This window comes from Armigeres subalbatus, chromosome 3 (assembly GCF_024139115.2).
Source record: "Armigeres subalbatus isolate Guangzhou_Male chromosome 3, GZ_Asu_2, whole genome shotgun sequence".
NCBI classification, from domain to species: Eukaryota; Metazoa; Arthropoda; class Insecta; order Diptera; family Culicidae; genus Armigeres; species Armigeres subalbatus.
The window spans coordinates 211,053,055-211,071,068 of record NC_085141.1 but is presented as its reverse complement, the minus strand read 5'-3'; the positions used below and the strand labels follow the sequence as shown (position 1 = coordinate 211,071,068).

General features: G+C 39.7%; 2 long non-coding RNA genes across 2 annotated transcripts; one reads left to right on the top strand and one right to left on the bottom strand.

Moving 5' to 3' along the window:
- Window positions 1-9,743: 9,743 nt before the first annotated feature.
- Window positions 9,744-10,133, bottom strand: LOC134227176 (uncharacterized). The gene is made up of 2 exons (XR_009983624.1): window positions 10,086-10,133; window positions 9,744-10,032 (listed from the first exon to the last, which is right to left on the bottom strand). It is a non-coding gene; the product is annotated as an uncharacterized LOC134227176 (long non-coding RNA).
- Window positions 10,134-14,825: 4,692 nt separating this feature from the next.
- On the top strand, window positions 14,826-15,416 carry LOC134225800 (uncharacterized). The gene is made up of 3 exons (XR_009983329.1): window positions 14,826-15,043; window positions 15,114-15,184; window positions 15,248-15,416. It is a non-coding gene; the product is annotated as an uncharacterized LOC134225800 (long non-coding RNA).
- Window positions 15,417-18,014: the final 2,598 nt, after the last annotated feature.

Genomic DNA, 18,014 nt, shown 5'->3' with positions numbered 1-18,014 from the left:
CAGATTTTTTGTAATTTTTTCCATTGCTCAACTGTCAAAATCACCGAAAATCAGTTAAATTATTTACCGAACAGTTCTGCTGTTGAGATTTCGGTAAAATTTTACCGAATTCGGCGATTTATTTTAAGTATGTACGATTCAGTGAAACCGAATGAATTATGGCAAATTATAGTTGAACATGGTTTTCCGGCGAAACTGATACAGTTGATTGGATATAACGTTGGACGGATCGAAATCAAGTGTAAGGGTTGCGGATGAAATGTCGACGTCATTTGTTACCTTAGATGGGTTAAAGCAGGGTGATGCACTCTCGAATCTACTGTTATATATAGCGCTCGATCCATATATAGATCGCATATGCTCCTGGGATTTGCGGACGATATCGATATTATCGGGATTGATCGCCGTGCCGTGGAAGAGGCTTTTGTGCATTTTAAGAGGTAGACAGCGAAGATTGGACTCACGATCAATACCAGCAAAACGAAGTATATGGTCGCTGGCATTCAACGCTGGGTTCATTAGTGGTGGTGGTAGCGAAATGGTGCTGGATGGTGAAAAGTTTGAAGTGGTAGAAGAATTTGTGTATCTTGGAACATTAGTGACGTGCGATAATGATGTTACCCGCGAGGTGAAAAATTATATTGCAGCTGCAAATAGGGCTTAAAACTCGCGCTGTATACTACTCTGATTCTTCCAGTGGCTTTATACGGCCATGAAACATGGACGTTAAAAGAGGCTGATCGGAGAGCTTTCGGAGTATTTGAGCGTAAGGTGCTGCGGACAATACTCGGCGGTAAACAGGAGAACGGTATCTGGCGGCACCAGGTGTATAAAGGGCTGGATATTATTAAGCTTATTCAACACGGCAGACTACGGTTATTCGTATGCCGGAAGAACGTCAAGCGAAGATAATATTTAGTAGAGAACCCGGAAGAGGCCGCAGGCTTCGTGGAAGGCCGCGTACACGATGGCTTTTTGCAGTTGAAGAGGACCTGAGTGCGCTCAATGTTCAGGGCGACTGGAAGCGATTGGCCCAGGATCGAGTCCAGTGGAGAAGGATACTTTATTCGGCGTAGGTTCATCGAAGAGCTGTAGCCCATCAAGTAAGTAATTTACTCCACATGATCATTCTCGCTAATAAATTATTTTGCTGCGGAGAACAATCAGATTCCATGTTACTGTGCAACATTGCATAGTTCGATAAACCGTGAAGCGATAGATGTACTTGCCTTTGGAAATATTTGATGTCATGTCCACCAATCTATTTAATTTATTACGGGGCGCATACACTATTTACACACTATTTGAGCACTTACCCAAGCTAGTTCAGCAAAATGTAGTCATGTAATTACTGTTGTGATGTTGATTTTTCATTATAGCACCCAAATGAATGTTATAATGAATATTATGCAACCCATTTGAGTTGCATAATGTTCATTAAAGCACCGATTTCATTGATATGGAAAAGTAGGCCGTTTCATCACTCAAATGTCAAGTGTGAACCAGATATTATGATCAGGAATTGCAAAAAATATATTTTTGCAATTCCTGATCATAATACCTGGTTTACAGTTGTCGTTTGAGTGATAAAAAAAGCCTACTTTTCCATACCAATGCAATGGGTGCTTCAATGGACATTATGCAACTCAAATGGGTTGCATAATATCCATGAAAGTAAGCCTCTTGGAGAAATAATTCCGAGTTTTTTTTAGTACTTTATTAACGTGATTTTTTATCTTAAAAGTAAGTTCATCACGGTAGAAATAATTCTATTAATAATTCTAAATAATTCCGAGGCCCATGAAGACAGGCTTCCGAGCCTCTTGAAAAGAGGCTTTCGAGCCTCATGAAAGGATACTTTTCGAGCCTCATGAAAGGAGACTTTTCGAGCCTCATGAAAGGAGACTTTTCGAGCCTCTTGGAAAGAGGCTTTCGAGCCTCTTGAAAGGAGGCTTTCGAGCCTCTTGAAAGTAGGCTTTCGAGCCTCTTGAAAGAAGGCTTTCGAACCTCTTGAAAGGAGGCTTTTTTAACCTCTTGAGAGGAGGCTTTCGAGCCTCTTGAAAGGAGGCTTTCGAGCCTCTTGAAGGGAGACTTTCGAGCCTCATGAAAGGAGACTTTTCGAGTCTCTTGGAAGGAGGCTTTCCAACCTCTTGGAAAGAGGCTTTCGAGCCTCTTGAAAGGAGGCTTTCGAGCCTCTTGAAAGGAGGCTTCCGAGCCTCTTGAAAGGAGGCTTCCGAGCCTCTTGAAAGGAGGCTTCCAGGCCTCTTGAAAGGAGGCTTCCAGGCCTCTTGAAAGGAGGCTTCCAGGCCTCTTGAAAGGAGGCTTCCAGGCCTCTTGAAAGGAGGCTTCCGAGCCTCTTGAAAGGAGGCTTCCGAGCCTCTTGAAAGGAGGCTTCCGAGCCTCTTGAAAGGAGGCTTTCGAGCCTCTTGAAAGGAGACTTTCGAGCCTCTTGAAAGGAGACTTTCGAGCCTCTTGAAAGGAGGCTTCCGAACCACTTTAAAGGAGATTTCTGAACCTCTTGAAAGGAGGCTTACGATACGAGCCTCTTGAATGGCGGCATTAGGCCACTTAAAAGGTGACTTCTGAGTACCTACCTTGAAAGGACGCTTTTGAGCCCTTTGAAAGTATGGTTCCAAGCCTCTTGAAAGAAGAATTCCGAGCCTCTTTAAGGGGGCCTTTCAAGCCCCTTGAAAGGAGGCTTCCAGGACTCTTGAAAGTAGGCTTAAGAGGCTCTTGAAAGAAGGTTTCCGAGCCTCTTAACTGGATGCTTCCAAACCTCTTATTGTAAATCAGTTGACATAACAAAGAATAGGAACGTGTTAAAAAAAACTTCCTTCTCTAGATTTTCGAGGTAATGACTGTCGTATTCCAGCCGAAAACGGCTGTATGGAATCCGCCGTTGAAGAGCGGTGCGACTGTTCGTTTTTAAATTCGACAACAAACTGCCGGTGCGATCTTCGTCGTTGCTACTCAACCCGATGGCGCTACCAACACCATCTCACACTGCGGTGGCAGCAATGCGCTAACATTGCCATACCCCGCCGCGCAACCTCTCTCAGCCCCTCACAAGCTACCGATTCATTGGCACACGCTTAAATGAAACAAAGTTCGTCAGACAATTCAATATGTTGCTCTCCATACTCTCAAATACTCAATCATGCACAGATTCTTTCACGATAGTGATCAGTATTCGAGTGAGAGTTCGAATGAAGTCTAATGTAAAACTTGCCACATTGTACGGTAAATTGGGGCACGCGAAATATGTAATTTCACGATTGGTATATTTGATTGCTTATGTTTAATGTACTATCCACAATAGCAGAATCAAATCATAGTCTAGAATCACTTATACAAACTAAAATCATTAGCCGCTTACTCTGAATACTACATCTTTCTCCTTCCCTACTCTTTCAACTTTATAAGAATATGATTCTTTGGAGTTCTACTCACTCTGGAATAAATAAATAAACTCCTAGGAGTCCATTTGCAAAATGTATTCCTTAATAGAAGCCACAGACGTAATACTACGTCAACTTGTCTCGGAGTTCTAATCGCTCCGGAACGAACAAAATTGTCTCGGAGTCCTGCTCTTCATTCATGTGGTCTTCTATAGAATACCCAGACGAACATGTCTTGGACTTGCATCGGAGTCCTGCTCTGCATTCGCAAAGTATACTCTTCTATAAAATACACAAACGATGTCCTACCTCAAAATGCCTTGGAGTTCTACTCGCTCCGGAATAACCAAAAATGCTTTGGAGTCCTTCACATTCGCAAAGTGTAATCTTCCATAGAATACACAGACGTATTTCTACGTCAAAATGCCTCGGATTTTACTCGCTCCGGAATGAACACAAAATGGAATAAACAAAAAAATTCTCGGAGTCGTGCTCTGTATTCGCACAGTGTAGTCTTCTATAGAATACCCAGAATACACAGACGTAGTCCTACGTCAATATGCTTCGGCATTCTACTCGCTTCAGAATAAACACAAAAATGCCTCGAAGGTCTGCTTGCATTCACAAAGTGTACTCCACATAATACACAGACGTAGTCCAGCGTCAACATGTCTCGAAGTTCTACTTGCTCCGAAAAAGAAACAAAAAATGTCTCGGGATCTTGCAATGCATTCGCAAAGTTTACTCCTCTATAGAATACCCAAATGCAGTCATACATCAAAACGTCTCGGATTTTTCTCGCTCCGGAATGAACACAAAATGCCTTGGAGTCCTGCTTTGCCTTTTTTTAAAGTAAACTTTTTTATTGAATACACAGACGTAGCCCTACTTCAACACGCATCGAAGTTTTACTCGCTCCGGAATAAACGCGAAAATTCCTCGAAGGTCTGCTTCGCATTCACAAAATGTACTCTACAAAGTACACAGACGAAATCCTACGTCAACATGCCTCGGAGTTCTACTCGCTCCGGAATGAACAAAAATTGTCTCGGAGACCTGCTCTGTATTCGCAAAGTGTGGTCCTCTATAGAAAACCCAGACGTAGTCCTACGTCAACATGCCTCGGATTTCCACTCGCTCCGGAATCAACAAAAAAATGCCTCGGAGTCCTTCACATTCGCAAAGTGTACTCCTCTATAGAATACACAGCCGAAGTCCTACGTCTACGGAATGAACACAAAATGTCTTAGAATCCTGCTTCGCATTTGCAAAGTGGTCACAGACGTAGTTCGACGTCAACATGCCTCGGAGTTCTACTCACATTCACTAAAAAAAATGCCTCGGAGTCTGCATTCGCAAAGTGTACTCCTCTATAGAATACACAGCCGAAGTCCTACGTCTACGAAATGAACACAAAATGTCTTAGAATCCTGCTTCGCATTTGCAAAGTGGTCACAGGCGTAGTTCGACGTCAACATGCCTCGGAGTTCTACTCACATTCACTAAAAAAATGCCTCGGAGTCTGCATTCGCAAAGTGTACTCCTCTATAGAATACATGCAGTCCTACGTCAAAATGTCTCTGATGTTTACTCGCTCCGAAATGAACACAAAACGCCTTAAAGTCCTGCTTTGCATTTTCAGAGTGTACTCTTCTTTTGAATACACAGACGAAGCCCTACTCCAACATGCCTCGGAGTTCTACTCGCTCCGGAATAAACACGAAAATGCCTCGAAAGTCTGCTTCGCATTCAGGAAATGTACTCTATATAAAACACAGCCGTAATCTTACATCAACATACCTCGGATTTCCACTCGCTCCGGAATCAACAAAAAATGCCTTGGAGTCCTTCACATTCGCAAAGTGTACTCCTCTATAGAATACACAGCCGTAGTCCTTCGTCTACGGAATGAACACAAAATGTCTTGGAATCCTGCTTGGCATTTGCAAAGTGGTCACAGACGTAGTTCGACGTCAACATGCCTCGGAGTTCTACTCGCATTCACAAAAAAATGCATCGAAGACCTGCTCGCTCCGGAATAAACAAAAAAAAATGCCTCGGAAACCTGCTCGTTCCGGAATAAACAAAAAAATGCCTCGGAGACCTGCTCGCTCCGGAATAAACAAAAAAAAATGCCCCGGAAACCTGCTCGTTCCGGAATAAACAAAAAAAATGCCTCGGAGACCTGCTCGCTCCGGAATAAACAAAATAAATGCCTCGGAAACCTGCTCGTTCCGGAATAAACAAAAAAAGCTTCGGAGACCTGCTCGCTCCGGAATAAACTATCCTCGGGAGACCTGCTCGCTCCGGGATCATGTTTTATTAAACACTCGAAGACCTGCTCGCTTCGGTATTTTTTTTTCTATGATTTCGGAGACCTGCTCGCTCCGAAATCCACAACATAAAATGAGAGCATACTTACCATTTAGTAACTACCACATTAATGGATGTGGCAAGCACCATTTTCATGCGCTAGTTACAATTATAAAACCAAACACTATTTCTACCGACTGCGACATGTCGTATTCCAGCCGAAAACGGCTGTATGGAATCCGCCGTTGAAGAGCGGTGCGACTGTTCGTTTTTAAATTCGACAACAAACTGCCGGTGCGATCTTCGTCGTTGCTACTCAACCCGATGGCGCTACCAACACCATCTCACACTGCGGTGGCAGCAATGCGCTAACATTGCCATACCCCGCCGCGCAACCTCTCTCAGCCCCTCACAAGCTACCGATTCATTGGCACACGCTTAAATGAAACAAAGTTCGTCAGACAATTCAATATGTTGCTCTCCATACTCTCAAATACTCAATAATGCACAGATTCTTTCACGATATTGATCAGTATTCGAGTGAGAGTTCGAATAAAGTCTAATGTAAAACTTGCCACATTGTACGGTAAATTGGGGCACGCGAAATATGTAATTTCACGATTGGTATATTTGATGTAGTATTCAGAGTAAGCGGCTAATGATTTTAGTTTGTATAAGTGATTCTAGACTATGATTTGATTCTACTATTGTGGATAGTACATTAAACATAAGCAATCAAATATACCAATCGTGAAATTACATATTTCGCGTGCCCCAATTTACCGTACAATGTGGCAAGTTTTACATTAGACTTTATTCGAACTCTCACTCGAATACTGATCACTATCGTGAAAGAATCTGTGCATTATTGAGTATTTGAGAGTATGGAGAGCAACATATTGAATTGTCTGACGAACTTTGTTTCATTTAAGCGTGTGCCAATGAATCGGTAGCTTGTGAGGGGCTGAGAGAGGTTGCGCGGCGGGGTATGGCAATGTTAGCGCATTGCTGCCACCGCAGTGTGAGATGGTGTTGGTAGCGCCATCGGGTTGAGTAGCAACGACGAAGATCGCACCGGCAGTTTGTTGTCGAATTTAAAAACGAACAGTCGCACCGCTCTTCAACGGCGGATTCCATACAGCCGTTTTCGGCTGGAATACGACATGTCGCAGTCGGTAGAAATAGTGTTTGGTTTTATAATTGTAACTAGCGCATGAAAATGGTGCTTGCCACATCCATTAATGTGCTAGTTACTAAATGGTAAGTATGCTCTCATTTTATGTTGTGGATTTCGGAGCGAGCAGGTCTCCGAAATCATAGAAAAAAAAAATACCGAAGCGAGCAGGTCTTCGAGTGTTTAATAAAACATGATCCCGGAGCGAGCAGGTCTCCTGAGGATAGTTTATTCCGGAGCGAGCAGGTCTCCGAAGCTTTTTTTTGTTTATTCCGGAACGAGCAGGTTTCCGAGGCATTTATTTTGTTTATTCCGGAGCGAGCAGGTCTCCGAGGCATTTTTTTTTTGTTTATTCCGGAACGAGCAGGTTTCCGAGGCATTTTTTTTGTTTATTCCGGAGCGAGCAGGTCTCCGAGGCATTTTTTTGTTTATTCCGGAACGAGCAGGTTTCCGAGGCATTTTTTTTTGTTTATTCCGGAGCGAGCAGGTCTTCGATGCATTTTTTTGTGAATGCGAGTAGAACTCCGAGGCATGTTGACGTCGAACTACGTCTGTGACCACTTTGCAAATGCCAAGCAGGATTCCAAGACATTTTGTGTTCATTCCGTAGACGAAGGACTACGGCTGTGTATTCTATAGAGGAGTACACTTTGCGAATGTGAAGGACTCCAAGGCATTTTTTGTTGATTCCGGAGCGAGTGGAAATCCGAGGTATGTTGATGTAAGATTACGGCTGTGTATTATATAGAGTACATTTCGTGAATGCGAAGCAGACTTTCGAGGCATTTTCGTGTTTATTCCGGAGCGAGTAGAACTCCGAGGCATGTTGGAGTAGGGCTTCGTCTGTGTATTCAAAAGAAGAGTACACTCTGAAAATGCAAAGCAGGACTTTAAGGCGTTTTGTGTTCATTTCGGAGCGAGTAAACATCAGAGACATTTTGACGTAGGACTGCATGTATTCTATAAAGGAGTACACTTTGCGAATGCAGACTCCGAGGCATTTTTTTAGTGAATGTGAGTAGAACTTCGAGGCATGTTGACGTCGAACTACGCCTGTGACCACTTTGCAAATGCGAAGCAGGATTCTAAGACATTTTGAACACGAGTAGTATTCGAGTGAGAGTTCGAATAAAGTCTAATGTAAAACTTGCCACATTGTACGGTAAATTGGGGCACGCGAAATATGTAATTTCACGATTGGTATATTTGATTGCTTATGTTTAATGTACTATCCACAATAGTAGAATCAAATCATAGTCTAGAATCACTTATACAAACTAAAATCATTAGCCGCTTACTCTGAATACTACAATGACCTATGCAAAATAGGCATTCAACATTATACAGTAATATAAGTTATATATAATGCAAAATTGTTAATTTGGTGTACGTATTGTTTGACGACAAATAAATAAAAATGATTCTTCCGAACCTCTTGAAAGGTGTACTCCGAGCTGCTTGGAAGGATGCTTCCAAGAGGCGTAGAAGGATAAGTTTAAATTAAAATTGCCATTACGCATTTGTGTACGAGGTACCCCCTAGGCCAGGTGAAGGTATCCTCAGAGGTACATGTCCTGAAATAACCATTAGCCTATTATGGTTTGGAAAAAGTCTATAAAATATTCAAATGTAATATTTCAGACACATCTCAAAATAAAAGTGGTTGTTCGGAAAATGATTTTGTTCGGGATTTGAATCAAACCGATTTGAATGTCTTCAAAAACCCCTCTGACAATAATAGGACGAACCTACCAATGCCGTCATTGCCCTTGCCCAAATATCTGTTTTGTTAAAGACACAACGACGAAACCCGTGACAAGTCAGCTGATATTACACCGAGAACCAAAAGATGATATTTGGGACTAGTTCGTCCAGTTTTTACACACTCGGGATGGTGTTATTTTTCTCTATTCCTCAAATGCTGCAAGCATTACTTAAATAAATTCTGGAGTAACATCCTTCCCTCTCATTCATAGATTCCCTTCCTAAATAAATTAGCTATTTGAATCCATAACACGTTTCTGCTTCGGGTCATTTCCCAGTGGACAATTCCACTTTAAATCGAGCAGTTCAATGTAGGAATCAGCTAGAGGAAATTCCCTACCGCACGCACGAGAGCAACAGGCTCATGTTTCTTTTCACTTTGATTGAATTAAAAGAATGCTATTTTATTACGAAACAGCGCCCGAGGCCTTTGCTTCCCGAGCAATTCTAGCTCTATGGTCGACCAAATGTGCCACATCAAGGGGGTGGTCGGTACGGGTTTCGCACCTATATAAAAACTCCCTTTTTAATGTTCGCCTCAGGGCATTTAACGCACATTTTCACCCCAGATACAGCAAGGGGACGATTGTTACCGTTTGCACCTGTTTAGTTTTTTTTTAAGTTTGCGTCTTGAAAAGCACATTGTGTTCGGCGAATGTCTATCGAATGCGAATCATTAAATGTTTATCATATTATTTTTGAAGTTTTATTATCATTAGTAAAACTTAAGAAAGCCATCTGGCCAATGAAAAATGTCCAGTTTTTTTCTAAAGTTTTCCTGTAACAGATTCAATTGATCACAAATCGCATCGAACATCGTTCAACGCCATAACTGCGAATATCCTACAACAAATGTACACTCAGAAATTAATTTATGCTATTTAGTTTAAAAGTCATTCTAACTGGCTATTCGCCTGGTTGACCTCAAACTTGAATTTGATCCAACAATACTGGGATAGTATAAACTTAAGAAATTCGCTCTCTATAGTATAAGTTTGGTTTATAATTGTTTAGTATATTTTGCATTTGGCTATGGTTTGTAGGTTATGTTCATTTGTTTTCATATTTTTGCATTTCGAAAAGAAAAATCAAAATGATTATATTTTTATTACTTATTTATTAGAACCTTTATTTTGTTGAAAAAAACTTAAAAAGTAACTTGGAACCACATCATGAGCCACAATGGAAAGGTCGCACTCGACTCGACCAGGGCCAGAATCTTGAATCACATTTTCTGCGAGTTGTCGGTTTCCTTGACGGTGGTGGTCGTTGATGCTTTAGATGTTTTGGCTGGTCCTGATTCGGTGCGAGCGATTCTGCTCCAGAGAGGATGTTTTTACCGGCAGCAGATATTGCGATAGACTGTACATTGACCTCAACAACCTGGAAAAAATAATTCATTGCAATAAACAACCTCCAGAAATCGATGCTCTTACCAACATAAAATTCATATTTCTTCGGTCGGACCGCCGCCACCGTCATGGGCCAAACACAATTGATACGTTTGCGTGCGTTTTGACAGTTTTCCCATGGGAAAACTGTCAAAACGCACGCAAACGTATCAATTGTGTTTGACCCATCAGGGTTATCTTGAATCCGCGATCAACTTGGGTCACTCGATCATATTGAAATTGAACGTCTGCAGCTGAAGCAACAAATTCCCTGTCACTAGCCGATGATGATTGCGTTGATTGGGCCGATTCGTTTTTAGACGTTTGAGGATAACCACGAATAAGTTCCTCTGGTAAAAATATTCACTATTTCCATTCTTTCGAAGTAAAGAAACCGTTCACATGCAGATGCAACAGCTTCCGACAATCTGCTAACCTCTTCCGTATGTTCCGATTTGTGTACATTTTTACAGCCGATACGAATAATTAGTACTGTAAAATGGGAAAAGACTTTGAAATATTCATAGTCTGATTTTTTTTCTAAATAGTGTACTTACATGTGTTTCCACAATTGTTGATCCTAATCCAACAGAAGAAATAGCATCGAGTAGAGCGGCGCCATGTTTTTCAACATAAAGAACACAATCAGTAAATAACTCTACGCTATTCCATATCAGTATAAATTATTATCGTTGATAGTATACTTTTTAAACTATCTTTCGTATAACATTCGAAAATGTCAAAATCGTTTAATTTTAATTCTATTTCAGATTTATTCTATTTCTGAGTGTACGCATGAATTGATAGAAAATACTTTCCGTTTTCCTTTTGTGCACAAAATAGGGGAAAAGACGGCTTTGGCAGGTTTTGTTCTATTATTGGCAGGGGGGTTTTTGTCGACCAAATTTTATGAAATTTGGCCACAATATTCTTTGATATACAAAGAATGTTTAGGCCAAATTTAAGCATAATCAGTCATAACAAACCCCCCTGACAATAATAGAACAAAACCTGCCAAAGCCGTCATTCCCCCTATCACAAGTCAGTTAAAAATCCGCTTGGTGCGGTTGGGCTGAACTCCGACCATCTATCAAGCTTCCAACTTATAATAAGACGTTTGTGCACGATGTTTACAATGCTCCCAATAACTATAGATAGTGGAATCTACAGATGAGCATTTTTTTGACCGTGACCGTTTAAATCAGTTTAAAGATTCACTATTTTAAAAACAACTACTCGTGCTGATTGTTTAAATAATCAAAAATACTAGTATCAATTTGTTTCGATTTTTGTAAAAATTTCTTTAATAGAAAAAGTACTGCTGGGCCATGTGGGTTAATTTAACGCCATTAAAACCTGATTGCAATGTATTTTAATTGTGCGGTAAGTGAAGCGAAGCATGCCAAGGCTAAGGAGGAGTTGAGCCCATGAGAAAAAGGATGCGCCTTCCAATGGCAGCGGCAAGTGAAATGACAGAGCTGAGGCGATTATTGTCAAGTCTGACGGTAAAACCTACGCCGACGTCTTGAAGGCTATGAGATGCCTCGAAAGCTCTCTGGCCTAGAAGGGGATGTCAACTGCAACCGTCAAACGCGGAAAGGCGAGATGATGTTTGTCTTGTAGTGTTCTAGACAGCATTCTAGATATGAATTTCTAAAGAAAAACATGAAAATCACTAGTGCCCAGTCTCGATCATCCAGTGCAAATGTCTGGATGAAATAACCGAGTCCGAAGACGTGGTGGACGCGCTTAGAGACCAGTACAATGTCGAAATTCAAGACGCCGCGATTCGGTTACATAAAGGCTTTGCAGGAATAATACAGGTTGTGTTCGTTGAACTTAAGCCAACCACTTCAGGCCAGGTCTGGGTCATTTGGCATAACGCCTTTTGGCATAAGGTTATTTGACATAAAGACCATTTGGTACAATTTTGAACTGCAACAAAAGAATAAGTCAATTGGGATAACGGACGTTTGGCATAATTTGGAATTGTGAATAAGAAAGTGTTATTCGATGTATTTTTTTAACTTTATTAAAGTGTTTTTTTAGTTCTAGTTGAAGTTCTACATTTTTACGTAGATAAAGTAGATCGCGGATTCGTTCTGAAGCCTACTTTTACAGGAGGGACCCCATCCATCATTGCCTTGATCCGGGCGAGCACCTACTTAAAAAGAAAGGGATCACATCCGTCATTGCCTTAACCCGGGCTATCACCTACTTTTAAAGAAGGGATCACATCTACCATTGTCTTAATCCGGTCAAAGGTCTACTTTTCAAGGGACCATATCCACTTTTGCCATATTTCGAGTAAACTTTTAAAATACACACTAATTTTTTTTCGCTGAAATCCAGCAAAGTTTTGCTGATTTTTTTTTTGTGCTGTTAATCCAGCAATTATTTCAGCAACAAATATTGCTGTGCGACCAGCAAAAATATTTTCCCAAAAATGACAGCTAGATATGCTGAATTTTCAGTAAACAATAGTCTTATGTTTGCTGATTAACCAGTAACTGGGTGACCAAAAATGTTTGCTGAATTTCCAGCAATAACAATACCTGCATATTGTATTTCTGAATCTTTGTCTTCATAATTCATAAAAAAAACGATCGTTTATGTTTTACATTTTCATATTTATTATGATGTTTAATGTAGGTAGGTTAATTTAATCTATTGATGATGATGTAATAGACCATCGTCCATCTGAAATAAAAATATGTGAAATGTGATCAATATAAAAAGAAACCCACGAACTTTTTTAAATTAAATGATTGAATATAACTTACTGTACCGATGTAGTTTCTGCAAGCCTCAGATGTTATGTTCCTTTCATCGTTCTAGTACGAATTTTTACGTTTTATAGGATTGCCACTTATATATCCTAATAACGAAACACGTGCATCGACGAAAAAGTAGATTTTCTGCCAGAAGTACAAGTCCAAGCTTGACATTTCGTTGACAGGTTAAAATCTGTTAAGATATTTGCTGTTTTCCAGCACATAATGAAATGCTGATACGGATTCAGCAATTGTATTTGCTGATTTTCAGTGATTGAGTGGATTCATTGCTGATTTTCAACGATCTGTCAAATAAATTACTGATAACCAGCATGAAATAATTTACTGGTTAGCTTTCAGCAAAATATTATGCTGTGTTACAGCAAACTTGCATGAGAATATCTGTTTACCAGCAAATTGATGAATTGCTGATAAGCATTCAGCAAACCATTTTATTGGTTCGGGAGAAGAAAATTTGGTGTGTAGGAATCATATACGCCATTGCCTTATTCCTAGTAAACGACTACTTTTAAAATGACCTCCGTCATTGCTTTAATCCGGGCAAGCGCCTACTTTATAAAAATGGATCACATTCGTCATTGCCTTAAACCGGGCAAAGGCCTACTTTTCAAGATGGGATCACATCAACCATAGCCTTATTTCGAGCAAATGCCTATTTTTAAAGAAGGAATCAGATCCACCGTTGCTCTAGTCCCGGCAAGCACCTAACTTAAAAGAAGGGATCACATTCAGTATTGCCCAAGGGGCAACTAACTCTAAACTTTCGACAGTATCCAGAAATACTAACTAATACTAGCGAAAAACTACGTTGTATCTACGGTTAACCGATCGAAGAGCCCTGGTTGGGAAAGCATGAAACACAACGCCACCCAGTAGATACAGTTCACCCAGTTTTAGGCAACACATGATTTCAGTCTCCTTTAAATTATTTAAAAAAAATAATGAACAACTATTTCTATTACAATTACAAATTTCTATAAACAATGTGCACTCGCTTGACTGTGGATATACAACAGTAAAGCACATGTGGAGATTGGACAAGTCAAGCATCCGAAAGATATTCAATTTGCAAAAAAGAGAGCTAACCGCGGTGGAGGTTGGTACTCGGATTCTGATGGCTTTTCCGCAAACGAGACCTTTAAGTGGTCTTGTTGTGTAGGGGTTATCACGCCTATCTAGAGAGTAGGAGGTTCGAGTCCCTCGAAGACACGTGGATTCTTTTTCGCAAATTTCATACAATTTGTCCATTTCGAAACATATGCTGTGCATATGCACAGCCAAGATATTTAACAAAAAAAACTATTACTTGTTGAGCAATCTTTAGGACCCACGTTTTGGTTTGATGGTATTAGAATTATAAAATGCGGTTTGAAAGTTTTCTAGAATCTGCAGAAGGTAGAAATCAGGTGTTTCCAATACGGGGGAGCACTGTGTTTCATCAACTAACTGACAAACGCCATAACAACCGAACTAGCAACCGTTTATTTGTTTGACGAAAAGCATGCATACTAGAAATATCACGGAATACTATTGCGAGACAATAAGTAATATTATCGCGAAGTTTAGAGTTACATGCCCCTTGGTATTCCCTTAACACGGGCAAGCGCCTACTATTAGAGAAAGGGTCACAACCACAATTCCTCTCATCCGGGAAAAAGCCTACTTTTACAGAAGTGATTCCATCCATCATTGCAGTAACCCGGACCAGAACCTACTTTTAAATAATGGATCACATCCAGCATTGTCTTAATCAGGTTAAAGGTCTACTTTTCAAGGGACCACATACACCTTTGCCATATTCCGAGTAAACGACAACTTTTAAAATAGAAATCACATACGTCAATGCCTTATTCCGAGCCAACGCCGTTAATCCGGACCAGCGCCTTCTTTAACAAAAGGAATCGCATACGTCATTGTCTTAATCTGGGCAAAGGCCTACTGTTGCGAAGCCGCTTGTGAACCCCTGGTTGAGCAGCAGCGATCAATTTGACAGCTCATGTACAACTGTGATAGTAACGAAAGACGAGAGAAAGTGCGTTAGTTGTGGTAGGCACATACAGAAGGTAAACAAGAAAGTATAACAACAAAGATACGAGTGAAAGTTAATAGGGAGAAATAATTATTGATTTCCATCTAGAATCATAGTGCAATTAGTATTAATAAGCAATAATAGTTGACTGAAAAGTGTAGCAAACGGGTTCAAGATCAGTGAGTACTAAAACCTGAAAAGAAAAAGCGTAGTTAATTACAAATATAAACCAAAAATACTTACCTGTAGGCCCGGCGATATACTTATTCCCCCGTGGTTGAATTCGGACGATTATTAAAACGCGGGCATTTGGTGTAGTCGTAAGTACAACTAAAATATGTGAGACGATAAATGTACAATGAAAATTATGTTTCGATACACAGCAACATCGCCACCGAATCTGTAATTTAAAGGTAGGGTAGTCGAACCATAGTTTGTCATAGGAGAATTGATTGAGCTAGTGGGCAAAAGGAAACCACTTCTTGTAAGTAATAATTGTAATGTGTAGATGAACTGATAATTAACATGAAATAAAATTCTAGTTTAAGCGTTGTCAAAAATTAATTGGCTGCTTTAAAAATTATGGTTCCCTTCGGGAACACCTACTTTTAAAGATAGGATCAAATCAACCTTTGCCTTATCCCGAGCAAACACATACTTTTAAATAAGGAATCAGATCCACTGCCGCTCTAATCCGGGCAAGCGTCTACTTTAAAAGAAGGGATTACAACCGCCACTGTCATCATCCGGATAAGCGCCTACTTTTCAAAAAGGAATCACACCCACCATTGCTTTAATCCGGGCAAGTGCCTACTACAGTCGACTCTCCACATCTCGATGTTCTATATCTCGATATCTCTCCCTATGTCGATGGTTTTCTCAGTCCCTTCAATCTACATACATTTGGGCTTTCTACATCTCGTTAACCTCCCTATCTCGATACCTCTCTATCTCGATGGGCTCTGATCATATTTTGTTCAGGATTCACTCTCCTTATCTCGATATGGTCAGTTTTTTAGGCTACTAGACCATCTTTGGACAATAACAAACACATCAGCAACAGGAAACGACATTTGTTTTGTTGTCGTTTTTCATAGCAACGAGCTTTTTTGGATCTAGTACCCATTTCAATTTTCCTTCCATTCCTCGATCTCTCCCTATCTCGATGGTCCCTTCAATATCGACATGTGGAGAGGCGACTGTATTAAAGAAGGGATCACATCCACCATTTCTCGCTTAACTTTTCAAAAGGACCTAAGTAACATTTTTTTCATGAATTAATTTGAATAGCGCAATCAACAGAACAACATGAAAGCTATTGATTGCAGTATTCAAATTAATTCATGAAAAAAATGTTACTTAGGTCCTTTTGAAAAGTTAAGCGAGATTTCCATATTCCGAGCAAATGCCTACCATTAAAGAAAGATTCACATCCATCATTGCCTTGATTATTACATATTGCTTTTCACTGGGTGAAAAATGAATCCAATAATGGAGTGATAACAATTATCATTGCTTCATACTCAGGTAATGCAAGCATTCTACGAAATGATTATGTCTTTTCAATATTATTATCAACCAGTGTTATAGTTATTATTCCAATTTTTACAGCACCACTTAGTCAAGCAACTAATTTAGTGAGCACAAAAAAAATGTCAAATACAGGTCGGACTGGATTATCCGGAGACTGGATTATCCGGAGACTCGATTATCCGGAATTTTACACTCGATTATCCGGAGTATTTTTTTCTTCGATTTTTTTTAATTTAATTTTAAAATTCCAATATTATAATATACAATATGATTATTTTAACAATATGGGACGTATCAAGGTTGTTCGAGGGGGTTGAAAAGGGGCTGTTTTGTATATTGAAATTTGACTATAGGCTTGTATGTCAAATCCATGAATTCAAATGAATATATTACTGTCATATTCATACAAAATATGATTATATGAAGAAACATGAACGTAGCTGGAATGGTAGGGACTGAAGTAGGGGTGTTTTATATATTTAATCTTAATTCCATGAATAAACTATTTTCTCTAGAACATGTCCACAAACTTCTCGCTGCAAGTACTTTCCCGTGGAAGTCTGTTTCCTCTTTTTTCTTCCATGCAATTTCTTGATCGATTGTCAATTAAGCTGTTGCATTTAAGGCAACATCTTCAGATTTGCTATTTATATCATTCAGTTCTAATAGGCTTTTCTTGCACCATATGTGTTTTCTTAATTCAATGTGGTTCCAAAATTGATGAAGCAGACACTCATTCGACACATGAAAACGTAACCTCGCCATAGTTTGGGTGCATAAGAAGGATGGCAGAATTCGCTCTTAATATATATTAACGATAGACAAAAAGCCTAAAGTTTTTTCGATCATAACAAGACATGAAAAAAAAATTGCTCATCACCTGATACAAATGCGAAATAAGGGCAGAGAAATATTTCCCCTAACGACGTTGTGATAAAACGTAGTAAAACGTAAAACAAGCAGAAATGCATCATCAGAACCGAAGTCCTTACAACTGGAGGTTTTTATAAAGGAATTTATCTTGCAGAATAACCCCCTATAATCCATAAATTTCGTAACGCATCTATCATTTTCAACCCTCTCCTCCAACCCTTCTTCAAGCTTATTATATCACCTGTCATAAGACGAGTTTATACCATCCCATTGAATTCCACCACTTGGTGGAATTCAATGGGATGGTATAAACTCGTCTTATGACAGGTGAAAACATTCCACTAAAAAGCTCAAAATAATTTTCTTATTATTATATCAATTATTTTAAAAATGTGTATGGATTGTCACACTTATGTAATTTATGGACGTTCATTTTTGTAAACAGAGCTTAGGTTTAGTTAACAACTTCAGCAAAACCAAATTATTAGTTGTGGCCACGGCGTCCCCTTCCAGCTTCCACAGGCATCTCCCAAATTATCTTTCAATTTTTAACATTCAGATAATTTTAATTTTTTAACATTTATAACATTATTTTAGATGGCTCGGAGATCCATAGTATTATAAACCGACCGTCTATGGTCGACGAATTGAGGTAATGTCTATGTTTTTGATTGCACAAAATCTAACCCATTTTGCGGTTCTTATGCTACGTTTAGACAAGGCAAGTGAATTGAGCAAGTCGCT